A 16,006-nucleotide genomic window follows, 5' to 3' on the forward strand; every position below is an offset into this window, starting at 1 on the left:
TACTTTTGATTTATATAATAGGCAAAAAAAAAAGATAGAAATATGTACAGTAAAGTATCGCTAAATCTCTTTCTGTAAATGGCATGATTTCCAACATGTCTGAAGGAGACTCCATGGAGTAAATAAATGTTTATTTTTAAACCTATTTTTCTCACAGCACCTCTCTTCAAAACGTAATCTATGACATTTACAAACAGTGAACAGTTTAAACCGTGAATATATACAGCAAAATGTCAGATACTGTTATTTTTACCATCTTCTGGGAGGTGAAATCAGTCAGGTCGCCAAGCATCTCAATCCAGTCACAAGGTACATAAACAATGAAACAGCGAAAAAGAGATGCTTTTCAGGCCAGCAAAGTAAAGAAAGTCACAGGTGTTCTCATTTCAAAATCAATACCCATGCAGAAAAAAGGAAGCACGGATGAGAAACTGATGTGGAAAACAGTACGTCTCCCCTTTTCATCACAGAATATTATTGGTTTGCTTTTCATGCATCTCTGAAAGGACTGCCCTTTGAAGTAAATCCCATTTGCCCTGCTTTGATTGGCTTGGGGTTCTGGGCAGATTTAGTAGGAGATGATGAGCAAAAATAAAATGATTGGCAGCGAAGGAGAGACCACGAGGCAAGTTCATGTTGTGTCACATCAGTGAACTAGCTGCAGCCTGTAAGGCCTGTCCGCTCTGACTGAGAGGAGTGTGTTTACAGCTGCCACACACACACAACAGGGGTGCCTGCAATCCACTGGCTTTGAACAAAAGTTCTGCCAGTGGCTGTATCTTTATTGGACTTCAAATAGCTGCAGTACAGGTGTTTCTCTCTGAATTTAGTTACTTCAAATACAATCAAAAATCTCAAGTGTTAGACATCTTGTCTGTTATATTCAGGTGGATGGACATTTCTACAAAGGCTACATACACTGCAACACCAACCCGAGTCCACTACATTGAGATATTAACATGCTGCACACAGCGATGAATAATTGATACCGTGCTGGTCCTGACATTCGAGATACTGTTGTAGGCAGACAGTATATAAAAAACGCCTGAAAAGTATATCCCTGTCATATCATATCTTCCTCAAATACACCCGCTGGAAAAAACAACGTGCTAACTCAACCCCACGGTGGTAGTTAGTACATAACATATGCAGCTATAACCATTTTACACTGTCAGCAACAACAATGTGCAACTTTTAAGTGCTGCTATACTGCCAACTGTATTCATTAATAGGCTAAATTTAGTGGCTGCTGCATGACTGGATTAATATGCTAAAGGGCCCCTGTTAACCATGTCTGTTCCCACCACTCCCTGTATATTTTGTACAGCTTTCCTACACTAGAATGGTAACTGGTCTTAGTTTTGCTCTAAAGTCACTAAAACTTCCCTGAAAACTTACAGTCTCAGTCACGTTCTTGGATCCTACATAAATCCACTATTTTCTCAGTCTTTGTTACATCGTAATGGAAATTTCTGTGTTTAATTTTTAATTTGTGCTCTTCTAAGTGGTTTGAAGTCGGTGAAGCTTAGATGAAAAATGTGATGTCATTAATTTGCATTGATCACGACTCAGCAGCCTTTGAATGTGAATCCGTTTGTAGTTGGTGGGTTGTTTGAATATCATCAACCAAATCTGATCGAAACACATGCACCATTCCTAATGGGCACATTCAGATGATTTGAGCATTACATTTTTACATAATTTCAATTTATTCAATTAAACTGACCCCAATTTTTTGCAAATTGCAATGACAATATAAGAAATCCTATTCAACTTAATTTAATAAATACTACCCAAGGATGCATTTAACCTTAATGTTACTTATTTAATTTGATTCAGTCTTAAGCACTTTTATTTATACAGCACAAACTCATAAAGTAAGTAATCTTAGGGCACCTTATATAATAAGGTCAAGGCCTTGTAATATAAATATTACAGGGAGAAAACCAATGATTCACTTTGAGAAGGCACTTCACAACAGTGGGACAAAAACTTCCAGCAGAAATATCCAGCAGAACCAGACTGAGGGACGGCGGCCATCTGCCATTAATCATTTCTCCCCTCCGCCCAGCCAGTCATGGTGATTGTGAACGTCGGATTATCTGTTTCAGACATAGATCCCCTTAATCCAATGTTGGAAAGGTGTGATGTGAGTGGGTTTCCAACGACTACTTTTGCTGAAACAGACTGGCAGCTTCAGGCCCTTATTATCTACACAAACAAATTGACAATTAAATTAGCACAAAGCAATTAACACACAATGAACCTGGGGCTTTCAGCGGCCCTGGAGGACTCTACTGGCACTTTGCCTTATTGGTAATACAAGCTTGAACGGCTGCTGATGGGCAATTGTATCATTGTGACTGTTCAGTCTGCTTGCTGTATGAGTGCAGAGTGTGTTGGATATCTTCCTTATTTTCCTGTTCATTGATCGTTCTCTGGGATATCAAAGAGCAGTTGCGGCTGATGGAAACTGAATATTTCCTCTTGCTGCTTAAGATCGAAAACTTTCCGCTGGTGAGTCGGCAGGATGCTTTTGTTGTGACGGAGTTCCAGGAAATCGAGTGTGTTTATTACAGAAGTAGTGGAGCTTTTTTTAGAGGTTCAGGTGCAGTGGAAAAACACTCCCAGTGAGACAGTGCAACTTGGCTGATTTGGGTGATTCACAATGCAGCACTGTTCTACATGTGGAAAAATTACATTAATGACCCCAGTTAACAAACACTTTACTAAGGAGTATTAATACCAAAATTCAGTTTATTCTCCTGTACAAAAGCAAAGGTAAATCTGAACAATGTGTATATTGAAGGAGACAAACAATTTAAATTTTGCTCAACAAAACGGAGCAGCCCTTCAGTTCTCACTTGGCGAGTTGTGACAGCTGTTGTATTCATTGTGGTAACAAGCTGTTACGATGTCTGCTGTGTTTCCCACTGAATCCTGATGTAGACTCTGTCATTTTCTCCATTTGAGGATTCCTCAAGCCAAAATGGTTATGACACTTATTTATATCACACTCGCTGGCAAGGCTATCTTTCATTTGGCTATGCCAGAGGTCTTCCAAGTGGCTCCATTAGCAGACTTCTCATCGCTGTGTTTACTTTGGTTCTGACACATATGGAGGACGCAACATTCCCTATGCTCGTCTCTCCATCACAGGCTGTATAAATTATTCTCAAGTGATCACATTCCAGTAGTATAATTATCACTGTCCGACATCAACACCTCAGCAGTTTCTTAGCAACTGCTATTGGCACATTTTTTGCCTCCACAACAGCAGTATTTTTTATCCAGCTAAAAGCAGACTCATTGCATGTGGAATATATGAAAAAGTGCTACTGGGGTTTTCGGAAATACAAGAGCACACAGTGTACCTCGTAATCAAAAGGAATTACTCAAGAAGTACGGTTTTAACAGCAGCTTTTTAAACTGCAGGTCCAAAGCAAATGTCACAACAAATATTTCTGCTCTCCCTCTCTCTGTTGTGAAGTGAATACATCCTTGGAAACACTGGCTCTTGATGTGGGAGTTATAGGCTGAAAAAAGAGAGACAGCTCCATGCACACTGGTTGGGGAGATGAAAAACTTCTGGACTGCAGTCGTCCATTATTCATCCACCCTTTAGAGCTGGCCTGAGCTGTGCATGTCAGCATGGATGGCAGACAAGCACCCTGGGCAACAAGCTGAGGGAGTCAGCCTTGGTCTTAGTCAATGAGCTGGTGGCTCAGATGGCTTCTGTGGACGGCAGCCAAAATAAACAGAAGGGAGGTTGAAAGTATGAAGCAGGAAAATTGTTGAGGTTTTGTTTGGGAAGGTTTCGAATCAGTGAACCGGCACTAGTAAAAGCTAGTTTGTAGGATCTATTGACCAGAAAGTCCCATGAAATAAGTCAGGATACATACAGGAAGTAGAAGTTGATGTTTTTACATTTGAATTTCTATCTTGTCTTAAGAAATGGGAGGCACTACAGCAGTAGAGATAATTTTGTGTGTAACGTGCCAACAAACTACTGTCTTGCTGTGATTATTATTGATTCGATGTTGGAAAGATGTGCACCAGCTCCAAAGTAGCACTGACCTGCTGAGTGTTCTTTGTGTTTATTTTTCTGCACATTATGCAACTGTATTAAGATATTTAGAGTGAGACCAAACAAAAGGCCAGATCCGCAGATATTACAAGCAACAAGCTATTAACAAGCCAAAACTGCAGCTTGGATCTGGTGGCACAAGTGCAGCCACAAGTACAAATATATACGGTTTTCTGTAAACTTTCCTTCACTCAAAAAGTACAATTGCTGCTGTGGCTTCTGGAGAGTTAAGGTGATCACACATTACAACATATTTTTTGGCTGCGCCACTGGGAGGCACTGACTGGGTGGGGGTGTGTTCTAAATTTAACAGCTCGCAATCTGTCTCTGGAGGAGACCATTTATCTCACCCAATGACTCTAACGTGGTTGTCACAGCATGGACCGGTGTTTGACTGAAATCCACATTGTGTGGCAGGGACTTTGTACACTTTCTCGCAATCTATCTACCATCAATTGTCAAGTTGCTATTTGGAGGAATCGTTAAAACAAGAGCAGACGACTCAGCTTACACAACAGCCAATCTCCTGTTTCTGCTTCTCTTTCGCTTCGGATATTAAAGCTGAGGTTCTGCACAGTCCCATGCTTCCTTATCAGTCTACCTTGGAAACTTGGCTGCCTCTGTGCTTGTATTGACATTTAAGGATTTCCCTCACTCAGATACATATTAGTTCTGGTTAAATTACTTTTGTCCAATTTGATGCAAAGCTGTACGGAATGTTGACTGATTTCCTGTTAATCTCTTCACTGCCAGTCCTGTTTACACTAAACATCGACAGATTCTAAGCACAGCAGACCGTTGCAAATGCTACTCAAGCTGGAATCCCATGATTGTTTTCCCCGCATATATCTTATTCAGTGTTTGACATTACATTTTATATTGTAATTCTATCATTATAATCCAATGGTATAACCCATTCTGAAATGATCATTCTGTAAAATGAGTGTTTCTGCATTTGTCAACAGTCTTTGAAACTGTTATTTTAGTTGGTTTTTTTTGTGATTCATTTTTACTTATAAGTGTTTCTTTATGTGGTTTCACAAGTTTTTTAGCATCTACCACTACTGCCGAGTAGTTTTTCAGTGTCCCAGTTTCATTACATTCTCATTACACGTTGTACCGCATGGAGTACTTTTCACCAATGAAACTGTACAAGAAAACAGTCACAGCAGGACCAGGGATAGAAGCTGCTGGTCTGTAGCTCTACCTTCTGTGTCCACAGCTTGTTATTCTAAATCCTTTTACATGACAGACAAAGGGGAAACTTGCTGCCTCAAGATGGCGCAAACATTGTGTTCTTCCTCACAGGTCAGCTCAGCTCGGTCTGTGGCAAAAGTCATAGGTGATCGTTGGAGTGACAGAATGCTCACATCACTCCACTAGTGCAGAAGAAGTAACCATTGTCTTTGTCAAAATGTACTATGATGGCTGCGTCGTGATGTGTGATGCTTGTAAAACTTGCAATAGCACAATGTAACTGATGTGCAGTCCTTCAGTTGTCACTTCTAGGCACATTTAAACACTTGTCTTTAAAAACATAATTTTGAACAGTCAAAAGAAATCATAACTGTAGTGACAACAGGAATGTGGGGTCTAAGCGACACAGAATCCATTCTGCATTCAAAGTGAAATGTCTGTGTCTTCTGAGGGTTTCTTTTGTAAGTTCTTTTGAAGAACTGCACATAGAGTTTACAGCTCTTTGTATTTGTTTCAATACCAACATCTCCTAAAGAGACTGATAGCTGTTAAAAGAAAGAATAATCTGTAAAATAAAATACAGAGAAATATAATGCTGCTCACTCCTTCTGGAACTACACCTCTTCCGTGTTTAGGTTGATGTTTCAAGCGTTTGCTTTTAATTCAGTCTTCCACTGCAGAGAGGACAAAGTGACAGATGACAACAGCTTCAGGCCAAATCAAAACAAAGGACAAGGTCATATGATATCACCTTCACCAACTTTTTCAGCAGGATACAAACAGACTATAAATTAACCTGAGTTCTAGTCTGATTAGTATCCGAAGAGAGAACGAGGTGTTCAAAGTGAGTTTGTCTCTGGTGCCTTTTTGTCTGGTAAGCGTGTTGACTTTCAAACTGCCACATTATAAGATGTTAATTTGTAAGTGAACAAGATGATTTATTAGACTCAAACTGTCTCTCTCAGTAAACGGGATTCTCCTGAGAAGCTTCTTCTGTGTTTAACTGAAAGCTGTGCAATTAACACATAATTACTTTTGAAACACAACTAGCACTGAGGGAAGCTTTATGATTTCACTGTATTGTAAAAGTACTTAACTGTTTCTTTCCAATGATGAAACACCGCTGGACTTCCTAAACTTACCGAGTAGAAAAGCATCGAGTGGATTCTCTAAATGTTTTTATTAAAGTGATTACATGTCGATTGTTTTGTCTGAGCATATTCCCAAAAAATGCATCATCACTATGATATAGTAAAAACAGAAGTATGGCCAGATGGTGTTGTTGCTTCACAGTTTGGATCGCTTACTGTTCATACTATAACCCATTGCATGGATTTCATTTGATCCATAGGTTTTATTCATCACTCGCATTTGCTACACAAGCTTTCAGATGGTTTTGTTACGTTCAACACCCTCTAGTTGGCAACAAAATGCCTTTTTTTCTGAAAAAATGTATACTAATTTTATACAGTTGCATGCAGACAAGTTTGTAAACAAAGAATATGACTGTTTTTACGTAGAGCTGTTCAGTCTTTATCAAAGGGGTGGATTTTACAACGCGCCGTCAAATTTAGAAAGACACTTGTCCCAATATAAGGCACGATTTCAGTTCCTGACAGAAAGAAAATGATCGAAATCCTTTTTGGTCATTCTTTCGGTCTCTGGTTTTGGATCCTGTACAGCTGTTTGTGTCCTAAAATGCAGGAGTCTAGCCTCCAAGATAATGTCTTTCCCTCTGTGTTTAGCAGGTGGAATGACAACCTGTCTGACAGGAGATTAGTTCTGGATGTTGACCATTTACTGACGCTCCATCACTCCCAGGTTTCTGTGTGGGTGTTTGCGACCTACTAGACCCAGATCAGCCTGCTCTTTGGGAAATAATTGCCACTCGCATAGGAAGAGCTAGAAGGTTAGGACAGAAACCAATAATAAACCTGGCTAAGTCCTTGTTCCTGCATGCTGGTTCCTGAACTGACATTCCTCATATGTCAATACATCTGCTTTCTGATCGAGCTGACTTAGCGGTGTTGATACAGAGGAGCTTTGTATGGCAAATGTCAAACCCGAGTAGTTTCATTGACTGGTGTTCAGCCCCCATGGTTCAGGTTGACACCAACAACAATGATTCTTTCTCTAAGAAAAGATCGCGACATGCTGAGTCAGTCGGTGGAGTTAAATGGCAAAGCTGTTGGAGACTTTCAGTGGAGCGTTATTTTCAACTAATTTTATGGGAGCAAAAGTGGGTTTCCATTTAAATTCAAGACTGGTTCCTGACATTCAAAATGGGTTTTATTCTAATTAAACTGTCTGTCAAACGCATTTGATTTTTTTTCCATCAGGACGTCTTGCCTATTGTGTCATTTTGTGAGGTTTGTCTGACACCAGTATGTGCAGTTTGATCTTGACTGTGGCCGAGAGTTTTATCTGCTCTTATTCCCACTATTGTAAGATCTGTTAGATAAAGTTAGGGTTCAATTACTGTCTGATTTTCCTTCCTTTTCGCATGGGCTTCACTGTCTTTGAACCTTAACATGCTATTAGTCAATCTAACTCATCCTCCAGTGTGCACATTGTTCCAGGCGTCAATGTGGTAATCAGGCCTTGTGATATTGAACATCTTATAGTACACTCAAAACTTAAATGGGGATATATATCTGTGTGTTACTTTGGGGCCCATATGTGCATCCCACTTTGCCATGGCTGACACGCACCTTTCCAAAAACGTAAATTACAGCGTAGAGCTACTATACAGCACGAAGCAAAGAAGAGGCCTTATCGAGGCTGCAAGAACTAACTGGTCAGCTTGAGCTGCTTGTGTTTTCTCAGACAAGTTGCAGATAGAGGGTGAAAGCTGTTGGTTGTGAAGAAACACTCAGTAATCTCACCCTTCTCAGAACCACACATGTAGCACAGCCATTTCTGTTGCTTGCTGTCGTCACCGCTCTCTGCCACAATAAATATAAGAGTCTCCTTTTCAGTTATGAGAAGACAATGACAATGCAAACCTGTTGATTACTGCTCTAGTCAGTTATCTCTAAGTGCTAATAATCAAATTTTGCCAAGATGATAAGGCCTAGAAAATGACAGACACTCTTCCATATCACCTGAGCAAATCATATTATCTAAGAATAGAAAATACGGCAGCCTCCTCAAGACCAGCGGGACCCTAAGGAGACCCATTTATCTGCCAATAAAGGAGCATAAATGATTATGACCTCTAATTATGTTTCATGGGAGATATCACCACAGCATCAGTGGGGATGTACTTGCCATGCTATATTAAACATTCTGCTTCAATATGAATTATGTATACCACATAAATGTTAAAGTGGATTAAGTGCCAAGATTAACGCAAATTAAATTAAGCAGGGAAAAATGTGTGTGTAGAGGAACACTTAATATCTTAATTTCAGACTTCTCAAAACAAATTCTGCCTGTATTAGTACTAAATATTGTATGCGCAGTTGAGCCTGCAGTTGAATTTTCCTCAATGCAAAAACTTTACACGACTACCAAGTGGAGTTGGGTTATTTTGGGTGAAACAAGAGTGTTTATGTATTAAGATTGAAAATAAACAACAGAAATGGGTATTTTATTAAAAATAAACAGTTATGGCAGCCTCTCAAAGTGTAAGATGGTTATATTTACATGTCAACTCATCCATCTGAATATGGTACAAGGACCAAGATCCCAGCATAAAGTCGACCTCAACAGCACAAATGTATAAACATGTGTCTTTCATAAATAATTGCTCTGATTTCTTGCACATTCCTGCACAGTATCGCCAAATTGCAACATTCAGATTTTATGAGAAGCCTGTACGTGCTATGTTTGAGTCTGTTTCTTGTAAAAGAAAACAAGCACATCCTTGGCCAAGGCACCAACTGCCTGCTAACCACTTACCCCGCAGTGTAAAACTCTCTCTGCAGGCACGACGGTGGCAGGAATAGCAATGTACTGTTTGGCAAGAACATCAAGTCTCTTGAAACATCTTTCCTTTGCTACTAATGAAGTGAATTTTGGTTGGCGATGACGACTTATTATGAATAGGCTTTCAGTATTATGTAGCAAAATTTAGTCACATCAATGTGCGTACTTATTTTCAAGGCAATCCGTCCCATAGTTCCACAGACATTTTACACACAAAAACAAACATCAACCTCAGGTATGAGCAAAGTCAGACGGCTTCATCTTCTCGGGAGCATGAATATCTGTTTACCGTTGAATGGCAATCCATATTCTTAGATATTTAAGTCTGGACCACAACGGTGCAGCAGAGTGTTAGAATCTTGATTTGTAATGAAGCTAATCACTTACTTCAACAGATTAACATAGAATGCTCTTGAGCTGAGGAAAAACTGGTGCCAATTCAGACATTTCTCACACTTGATACTTCTAGAGTTTAGCAGGTCATTGACTAGGTGTAGACAATGAAGCAAGAACAGCAGTAAGCTCATAAATAGCAGTAAGAACGCTGCTCAAAAGACTGCAGTATTTGAACTGAATGCATTAGACAGAAATGCCATAAAAACAAAAATAAAACACAAATTTCAGTTGCATGAACAAAATTTTAACTGTGCTTCCTCCTTAGCTTATAAACAGCCTATCATATCCTTGGAAGATGGAGTCCCTTGACCCTCTATCTCTGCCGGTGGCTTGTGTGAAGAAGTCTGCCTGGGTCTCTCCTCACACCGTCCACACAGGCAGACCTCCCCTGACGGTGGCTGTGGCCAGCGTGGATTGGTGGTTGACCTCACGATTTAATTCACGATCTAAAAACATCCAAGAACCGCCGTCCCCCACTGAGAACTCCATGCATACAGGGTTCTCCTCACCCTTGTCTAATCTGTCTGTAAATTTTTGTTTTTACTTTATACTTGATCTCTAACATGTTTCAATTTTTTTCATTTCTAGTTCTTTTTTAAGCAGTTTCGTGTTATTTTACTCATTGTATTCAATTAAATTAACTTTTATTACATGTTTTATTTCATATTTTTCTTTTTGCCTGTAATGGACTTTGAACAACCTCTGTGCATGATTTCTTGCTTAACTTTAAACCCCGGGTTTTACTTGTTTTTAACCCTGTAAAGCCGTTTGTATCATATTTGATACATGAGTTTCTGAGACCTCTATCAACGTGAGAAGTAGTTTCCTTAAAAACCTTTTGTTTATAACCTGATACATGTATTCTGCCTCCTTGACAATTATCATTCCATTACTGGCAGCTGAAGTCGTATTTTGCCCCTTTTCAAAATGGCTACTCTCATGAAATCATCCATGCACGTTTTTGACTAGCAAAAAGCTGCCAAAAATGCCTGATATATCAAATTTGATACAACAAATATAGCATAAACAAAATGACATGGCAAAAAAAATGGGATTTTGTTCATCTTATTTATGTTGACTGAGGAGTGTAAATTTATTGTTTATTGTATTTCTGTTAACATTAAAAATTCAGATCTGAGTACTTTGGTAAACATACTAAAGTGATTTAATTCAAAATAATGTGGTTAAGTTAAAATTAGAAATTTTTCTCCTGGACTTTTTAAGAAATAGTTCATTAAAAATTGTCAATATTTATCCTTATCATCTGCAATAAAACATTATATTGTGTCAGTTTTTTTTCTTAGCTATATTACCCAGGCCTAGTAGGGACATCACACTCCAATTTTTTCAACATCCCAGTGTTCCCAGAAAAAAATCACATGGTGTTAGATTAGCGTGAGCAGCACCAGAAGCCATTTTTAGCCGGCTATAACAAGTAGAAAGACAAGAACAGATGAGACACAGTGAGGGGGCGTGACACAGTGGAGTTGGAAGTACTACTATAATAAACTCCCACCTGATGTCCCAACCTCAAAACCCTGCACCTTGTTAAAATTCCCAGGCCTCAAGAAAAGTCACCTATGTCTCACTTCAATACTTTGCTGTCACTCAATTACAACGCCTCGCAGCAGCTCTGTGGCAGAATACAATCAAAGACTGTGCACTTACAGTACAATAGGTTCTGAAATTCTGGACATAATTCATATCTCACAGCCTGTCCATTTTGCAGCAGAGTTACTTGAACAGCTGCTTTTATGTGAATTCGGATTTTCCAGCCATTACGTAAACAGGCAGGACATTCCCATGTGTTTAACGATGACATAATTAAGCTTTTACTTCTAGAGAGTGACCTCACTGCACTTTCTTAATATTTTTATTCTTCTGGTTCTTTACATTGGCTAAAGTAAGAAAACTACAACAGTTAAATTTGAACTGGATCACCACCTCTTAAATGCACTCATTTAGGAGCACATTTTTCTTCCAAGCAAAATACAAAGGACTAGAAAATGCAATCACAAAATGGGAGTGCTAATAATCATGCAAGTGAGAACAACTAATATATTAATTGTCCTGGTGTAAGCCTCTTCTCTTTTTAATGAGCACAGAGTAGCCTGGGACAATTAATTCAAATTAGACAAAACAATAAAACATTCAAATTGGCATGATAAGATGTTATTTTTCGTCTTTATCAATTCATGCGCTCATTCAGACACAGAAATGTTGTTCACTTCCTCTGACTAATTGCCTTGACCAGGCCGGGACCTGCTCTGCTGTAATAATAGGATTTTAAAAGAGCCATTTTCTAAGGGATTATATGGCTGGTTGGTATAACTCACTGCCTTTAGTACATGCTCTTCCTCAATTCAGTTTCATTTAAGAAGGTCAAAATACCTTGGAGAGGCTGGGACCATGGGAATAAAAGCTTTTCTACAGTCCACACATCGGGGATTTTAGCTCATCCCTTGATGAAGGTGGTTATGTAAACTGACTGTGGAAATATTCAGCAGTGCTGGGTCTCTTAATTTCTCCCAAGTCGTCGTGTTACATAAAGATATACATGTATATTGTACTTGACGATTCACAACGTGAAACCCAAAGTCTCACTGGGCTTTGCTGAAGATTACAAGGAATTGCACCAGTAGAAAGGGTGAGTGGGTGAGGAGGGGGTCAGCATTTGGTCACATTGTAATTTCCAATCAAATCAAAGTTCTTTGTGAAGTTTACTTATGATTGAAGTGGCTATATGGGCATGCTTGTTAAAACTGCACACAATCCCAGTTTGCCGTGAGAGCAGGCAATAATCTTGTCAAAGAAATCCAATTAAAAGCACCTGGATCCTGAGGAAACAAGGGAGACGGGTACCTTTTAAAAAGCTATTTCTGAGAGCCGCAGGCTCCCAGGGGCTACCAGGGCTGTGCTCTTAATAGTCTGAAGGAGCCGGGGTTCCCTTCTCTGGCAACCAGTACACTGACACGTGTATAAAGGCACATACAAGTACACCACTACTGTACACATCAACTTCAAATTACACAGCTATTAAATACGGTAGCAACCTACAAAATGTACACACTATTTACACGCTTTCCAGTCGTCATTCCAAACAACATTCAGCACAGTGTTGAAGCCGTACACAACTCAAGATTGAATTGTTCTGTTACAGACATCCCAGTTACATTGCAATTATATTGTGTGACTATTCATTGCCAGCCTGCTGAGCTAATTAGAAGGATTAGCCCAGTTTATACATAATAAAGAATGAACTTGTGGCATCTGTGGATTTAACCATAAAGACTGTCTGTCTCTACAATGCTCCATATTTTAAGTCCCTCTCCAGTCGTTGATTAAACCCCTAAAAACTCACCTCTGTGTATTAAAATGACATATTTAGAAGTGTTTTCCATGAAATAAATCCCTCCCTGCCACAATATGACTTAGACATGATTACATGATAGCTTCCACTGGAATGTGTGGACCCATGACGTTTGCATCTCTCTCTCAGTCCATCCCTCTGCAGCTTGAGCACCCCAGCTCACCTATAACTCTGCTCAAACACTGGAAAACTACTCCACACTAAACAATGGTAGGTTGGATAACTGGAGTAACACGTGTTCAAATCAGGAAAATCCTGAAGCAGAACAATACGAAACAGTCCACCTTGCAAGATGAAAGGGTTGATTCCTTCCATTTGGTCCATATGAAAGCTGGTTTGTTGTATTTGAGACATTTAAATACATAAAGACATTACAGTTTTATACTACAACTGCTCCATCATGCTGGTGACTGCTTATTCTGCTCACGGTGTGTCCTCCAGCATTTAAAAAAATAGTCTCTTTCCTTCATCAACTGATCAGAAATAATAAACATATAAATAAATGTCTAGATTTTTGTTAAACAAGGTAACACAGTCATATTGTCTTCACTTTACACTGATAAATTTTACCTTTGTGGATATAGTAGTCACACCCTAAAGGCCTAATCCAAGTCAAGAAAAATCCTTCACTAGGGTAATAGCCTTCATTTCTTTGACGCTGCTGTCTGTGGCTGCCTATGGACACGGCAAGAAAACCACAGTGCTACAGAAACCACTGCATATTGTGTAATACTTAATAGCAGGAGATAAAAATAGATTATTCATCTACACAGAACTGCCAATCATTGCACAACATGACTGTAATTGCTACAATTTAAAGCTCTTTTGTTCCTAAACAGGATGGCCAACCCTTTGACGTCCGCAACCAATCAAAATGAGAGAAATCACAGGAAAAAAAAAAGCATGAAAAAAAAGAGTCGAGGGAAACAGTTATCCCTGGTTGAAGTGTTTTCAAAGTAATTGAAGCTGAAATACAATCACGATAGCTACCTCCTGTGTCAGGGTGTCACGGGAGGCAGCTAATTGGGGGCAACCCCTTGTACGCCATGCAGCCATTAGGAAGGAGATGGCATTAGAGGATTGAAACAAGTTTAATTGGGTGTGTTGAATATCTTGATAACTTTTGAGGTTTCTGTTCATTCGTGTGATCTCTACATTTCTGGTTATCTACCAAGAATAACGGGCTCAGTTCAGAGAAGAGGAAGAGCACTCACAGAAAGGTGAAGCAACAAGGATGTCCATAATTGGCCGCAAATCAAAGCATCTCTTTCAGATTTGCACCTGCTTTTTTTTTATTTATAATAGAATAGGCTGTGATGTCTCCGTCTTTGAAGACAAGCTTGGTTTTCCATTTGGAGCATGGAGTAGTACGTAACTGGATTTGTGACAAATAGGATCAAAACAAAAGACCAGATTGCAAATTAGCTTGCAAAACAAAAGATCTGAGGAAAATGATTAAAACTAGTTTTTGTTTACTCTGATCTTGAAAAATGTCTTCATTTGTAATGGAGTTCATGCTAATTACAGCTTTCATATTATGCTAGTTGGAAGAAAAGCATGAAAGCAGGGCAGTTAATTGCACAGTGCTATAGGAAAACAGGGTTAATATTTCAGAAAGCCTTGCCATCCCTACCTGTGTTATTTTATTATCAACAATGCTTTTCTCCCGTGGTACACAGCCTTTAGTGTAGAAGCCAACCTGAATTTATTCAACATCTTGTACAGAGTATGAGGGGAAATTACTTTCTGTGACGTGATGGTGTCTTCCTCCACAACTGTCAAACCTGAAAAGTAAAACCATTTCACAGGAAAGGGAATACTCTCACACATTTCCTAAAAGACCTGAGCGAGACAGAAAGAGGGAGGAAGAGAGAGAAGGGGGATGCGCTGGTTTCCATAGCAATTGTCGGCACTGTCACATGGTTACCTAGGAACTAGTCCTGTGATGCTGTGCAATTTATTTGTTTATGTTTGGCGTGTCTCCAGCTGTCGCTCGCATAGAACAAAGCCATGTCTTCTATTTCATTTCTGACACATAAACACCTGCCAGTGTAATCTCAACGGTCACAGTTCGAGAGATTTCAAGTGTGCGATGCGCGACAGAGGAGGGGTGGGGGGCTCCAGCTTTGCTCACTTCATTTGTCTGAGACCATAATTACATCCCAACGTGTATCAAACACTGGGTCACACGCAGGTCAAGAGGACCCCACACACACACACACACACACAATGCTCCATTTGGTGCAGGCAGATCAATGCACAGTGGATGTGTATAACGAGTAGTAAAAGCAAGAGCTTCGCGGGTCATGCTGAATGAAGATTAAATGCAAGAGCCGTCTTGCAAGTAATTTATGGAAATATAAAGCATTCTTCAAAGCTTTAGTTTCACCTTTGATGAAGACAACCAAATGCTCCATTTGTCTGAAAGCATTATCCATTTTTTCCCCACAATCTGATTACCAGTGATGAGGATTGATTCATTACAAGCAGTGAGATTACAGTAATCACATTAGAAAATATCTGAACCTCTGATCAGATGGAGATACTGATGTGAAACTCAGACTAATGACATGCCTGCTCAGAAACATGTCTTAATGATAAAACATATTTCAACTGTCATACTGTAGATAATTATGTACATGCAGACAACTTGAAACTAATTTCACACACAGAGCTACTGACACTGCTTATGATAACATTAATCTCTGATGAATTTTTAAACACCAATACGGCTGAATTGGATGAAAATTCACTATTGAGTTGGAATAACTCACCGGGTTGTAATACAATTTTAGAAAATAATCCATGAATTACAATTTTATTAAATAGCTTCCTCAGTTCTGGTGAGCAGTGCTACAGCTAAATCTAATATTTTGCAAAAAACTGTCGGCCTCGTCACAGTTATAAATACGGACGGTGTGAGCAAGTGAGAGAATTAAGTGCCTTCACATGACAGCAAGGGTGGAAGAGTGCTGACAGGGTGACTAGAGGCTCGGAGCTCATCTGCCAAATGAGAACACAGCCTT

This window comes from Acanthochromis polyacanthus, chromosome 8 (assembly GCF_021347895.1).
Source record: "Acanthochromis polyacanthus isolate Apoly-LR-REF ecotype Palm Island chromosome 8, KAUST_Apoly_ChrSc, whole genome shotgun sequence".
Classification (NCBI taxonomy): domain Eukaryota; kingdom Metazoa; phylum Chordata; class Actinopteri; family Pomacentridae; genus Acanthochromis; species Acanthochromis polyacanthus.